The sequence below is a fragment of the Pezoporus flaviventris genome, unplaced genomic scaffold, assembly GCF_033815535.1.
Source record: "Pezoporus flaviventris isolate CSIRO_AGI_PZ_B2104156 unplaced genomic scaffold, CSIRO_AGI_Pfla_v1 ptg000015l, whole genome shotgun sequence".
Taxonomy (NCBI): Eukaryota; Metazoa; Chordata; class Aves; order Psittaciformes; family Psittacidae; genus Pezoporus; species Pezoporus flaviventris.
In genome coordinates, this window is record NW_026892563.1 from 11,534,601 (window position 1) to 11,538,819 (window position 4,219).

At 40.8% G+C, this 4,219-nt stretch overlaps 1 long non-coding RNA gene across 4 annotated transcripts; it reads left to right on the top strand.

Moving 5' to 3' along the window:
- Positions 1-500: 500 nt before the first annotated feature.
- On the top strand, positions 501-4,013 carry LOC133269816 (uncharacterized). 4 transcript variants are annotated; one of them, XR_009743564.1, is made up of 3 exons: positions 501-639; positions 1,958-2,121; positions 2,698-4,013. It is a non-coding gene; the product is annotated as an uncharacterized LOC133269816 (long non-coding RNA). The 4 variants fall into 4 exon arrangements; XR_009743562.1 differs by lacking the exon at positions 501-639 and having other exon boundaries at positions 1,303-2,121; positions 2,698-3,057; positions 3,664-4,013; XR_009743563.1 differs by lacking the exon at positions 501-639 and having other exon boundaries at positions 1,303-2,121; positions 2,698-3,057; positions 3,730-4,013.
- The last annotated feature ends 206 nt before the right edge of the window (positions 4,014-4,219 follow it).

Genomic DNA, 4,219 nt, shown 5'->3' on the forward strand with positions numbered 1-4,219 from the left:
GAGTAGCATTTGTGAAAGAAGATATTTCTATTGGAAATGTATGGCTATGTTTGTTTTCTGCAGGATTTTGTCCATTCTATACCAGTCACTATAGAATGACATATTTTAAAAAAAACAACAATTTGAAACCAAAAGTTCAATTGTAGAAGTGCAGGAAATGCCCTAGAATCATGTTCCAAGGACAGTACTCCTGCTTAATACAAAACTACCGATGCTTTCAAAAGCTGTTACTAACTAGAGCTGCATCAACACCACCACAGATTGAAGTGATCCTTGAGATTCAAAAAGCTTTTTCCTCATTCCATTTGATTTGTCAAATAAATGTGATAAATAGCTTGATCAATGGCTTCTGAAAGTTAAACCTCACATGGAGCAAACATTACCTTTTTGCCTAGGAGGTGAAAGAAAGAAAGTTGAACTGCACATAGACTGAAGGATAAAATCTGGGCCACAGTACCCACAGGGAAGCAGATGAACAGTTTTTGTGAATGAGGCTAGTGATGTGGGGGTTTTAAGTGTTATATTCCCATAACTGCTATCACTAACAAACATTTATGTTGGTGCAATGCCCAGTCATTTCAACCTGATGAGAATTCCTACAAGGCTCCACTGCAGTAGCTTTTCTACAAACTAATGACAGTGTGTGCTTTCCATTACCCTGGAATACTTGATATATGTTTTATTACACTGGATACCTTGGCATGAATGGTCTGCTTCTGGCTGCATTTACGGCTAAGTCTTCTTGTTTTCAAAGAGTTGAACATTAAGTTGTTTGCTAAGAGGGATGAATTTCCTTCTGCCTCAGTGATGTTCAAAATAAGCATTTTGTATAATTCCTGCCATTTCTCCTCCAATTGAATTGTATTCCCTAAACCTTGTAAAACTGTAGGCTGATTTATTTCAAACTCATTTCCCCCAGAAGCCCTTTTGCTTCTCAACAATATTTTTACTGTAATACCTACACTAGTGATAGTCACTTAATCACTCTGACAGAGTTGAAGTGTCATTATCTTCAGTTTTCCATGCAGACACAGAATAATACAGAAAAGGAATTAATCCCACTCAGTTTCAGCCATGTAAAAGTTAAGGATCTGGTCTAAGCTTGTTTTATGCAGGCTCCTCTTACGGAGAGCTGTAGAGAGCAGCCTCACACTTGCAGACCCTTGCCCCCTCAAGGGGCACTTCAGCCACCCCTGTATTTGTTGGAGGGACAGTACAGCCCAGCACAAGTAATCCAGGAGGTTCCTCTACCATGTGGTAAGACATTTCCTTCTGCAAGTAATAGAGGAGCCGACAAGGAGAGGTGCCATGCTTGACCTTGTGCACACCAACAGGGAGGGGCTGGTTGGAAATGTGATGCTCCAGGGCAGACTTGATTGCAGCAATCATGAGATGGTCAAATTCTTGATCCTCAGGACAGTGAGAAGAGTGTGCAGCAAGCTCACTGCCCTGGACTTCAAGAGAGCAGACTTTGGCCTCTTCAGGAACTTGCTTAGTAAGGTGCCATGGGATAAAGCCCTAGAGGACCAGGGAGGGAGGCCAAGACTGCTGGCTGATATTCAAGGATCACCTGCTCTAAGCTCAGGAGCATCGTGACCTGACAAGAAGAAAATGGGGCAAGGAGGCCAGGAGGCTTCTGTGGATGGATGAGGAGCTGCTGAGAAAACTCAGAGGGGGGAAAAAAAGAAGCTTTAAAAGCAGGAAGAGAGGACAGGAGGCCTGGGAAGAATGGAGGGACGTTGTCCAGGAAGGTAGGAATCAGTTAGAATTGCGTTTGGCCAAGGATGTGAAAGATAACAGGAATGGCTTCTGTAGGTATGTAGCAAACAAAAGACAGACTAGGGATAATGTGGGTCCTCTCCGAAAGCTATCGATTTTATCATTTTATCTTATGCATGCTTATTTTTGTATATATAATTTTAATGCTATTGTATTGATTTTTATGTAGTGACAACAGCACTTGGCAGAATCCACTGCAATGTTTTCAGGGAGTGATCAAGACTGGAGTGGGTCAAGAACTGAGGATTTTTACTAGAACCATTGTTTGTTCAGAGACTGCCCTGTCACTCACAGATCAATTCTTATTTTGAACTCTGTGTGTGTGTATTATAATTTGCACAGGTATGATGCCTTGGTAAAGGTATGATACAGCTCTTGTCTCAATATGCCAAGAGTATGTGCACATTTTACTCGCACAGTAATGTATGCATAATGACTGAGACCTCTTGTTTACGTTCACTGTCTTGATGCTGAGAGCATTACTTACCATTTTATGTTTGTAATTCTGTATGTTCAATGTGTGGAACAACTGCATGTTAACTTGTTTTACTATCTGTTGATAATTCAGAAAAATTTAATCTTAAAGTAGTTATGTGCTAAACTTCATTCTTTCCTGAAAATGTGCATAAAGAGAAGACAATTTTAGATGCATTTCTTTGGGGGACTTCAAGATGTGAAGGAGTTCTAAGACTTGGGAAAAGGCTTACAAAACAACATGCTACCATTATTCATCCACCGTCTTGTAAAAGTTTAGCTTTCTGAAGCCCATAAGTAAATACATACATTTTCTCCTTAGGATAGTGAGTTCAAAGTAATGAAATCAGAACTTGTCATAGTTCATAAACATAGATATCATTGCCATCCACTGTTAATGTTATAATTTGAACCTTCCATTCATAGTTCCTTATTTCTCTCTAGGTATTAGGGAAGCAGTGATTTGTGGAGTCCAGAGAAGCCAGTCTGCAAGCAGTGAGGAAAGAGGATTCCTCACATTTCCTGATCTGAGCTAGGTGACTTTCTAAAGATGGAACAATCTGTGGAAAAAAAGTAACTGAGGAGGCAGGATCAACAAGCTGGCTCCAGACAGTGAGTCCACCCCTCCCAGCTTCACCCTTGATCACCAGAGTCCATGGCTGTGCACCTTCAGATTAGAAGACAAACTAAAATCATGAAGGACAAGCTCAGCTGTTCAATGTAATTAACAGGCAAACTCTTCTTTTACACTGACTGACCCTTTGTTGAAAGGAGTGGAACTACTTGGGGAGAAAGGCAATTGCTGTAAGTGAGCAACTGCTGTAATTTTCCAGCCCTTTCTGCACTGCAAAAATAGCCCTGACTCTACAGTTACATAAATGGATTGCTAGGTGTAAAAGGATTTGTCAGCAAGGATATGGTTCTGCAGTAAGAAGCTGGAGGACCTAAATATGCATACACTCCTCAGCATCAGTTATGTGTAAGTAAAATGAGTCCCGTGAGCAGGGGCTGTACTTTAACAAATAGCCTCACTTCTCTACCCCAGGTCCCACCCTGTGAATAATGGGAGAGTTGTGATGGATGCACCAGGAGCAGCCTAGCAAAGCATGTTTGCTTTTAAAACACTGCTCCCTATGGATAAGCCAAGATCCTACTTGGCAGCCGCATGAGGAAGTTTGCAGTGATCATGACCTGACCAGATAAAATAATCTGGGGCCTAACGTATGCAACACAGTACCTTTTCACAGTGTTTATTCAAATTTAAAGAAGAGCTGGGCCAGTTCCAGGTAAGGTGTGTCCATGGCCAGCAGTAAGTTACTTCTGTCATTTTTAAGAAGGCCAGATGCTGGCTAGTGAGAGTACAGATTGGAGGGCTGAAAAGGAAGCAGATTTTCACTTTGCTCTTTACAGATAACTAAATGTTGCCAGAATTCAATTGAAGAAGGCTGATGCTGCACTTGTAACTGTCTTGTCCAGGAGAGAAGAGAGTCATGGCTGTAAATAATGCATACAGATCCATAAAGTTAGGAGGTGGAAACCAAAATGCCGATGGAACTTCACTCCTGAGCAAGTGAAAAGCAAGAAAGGGAATTCATTCTCTTCTTTGATAACTTTAAGGGAAGCCCTACTATAAGGAAGACTCCCTAGCATGAACTGAATTTGGAGACCAAGTCTAGCACACATTAATTGGAAAACTATGACCAAGATACTTCAAACACTGGAGTGCTTGGTTTAAGAATGAAGGAATAATTTGGAATACATGTCTGCTTGTGTCTATATTGTGTAATAACATGGGCTGCTTTTAATTTTTATAGCAAGATTTTCTACTCCTCTCTGTAACTCACCCTTTAAAACTCTCAGATCTGAAGAAAGTCTGAGAAACCTCCTGAGAGTATTCACATGAACATTTGTCTACAGAATTACACCATTGTTTAATAAACAGCAGCTAAATGAATTTACATTCCCA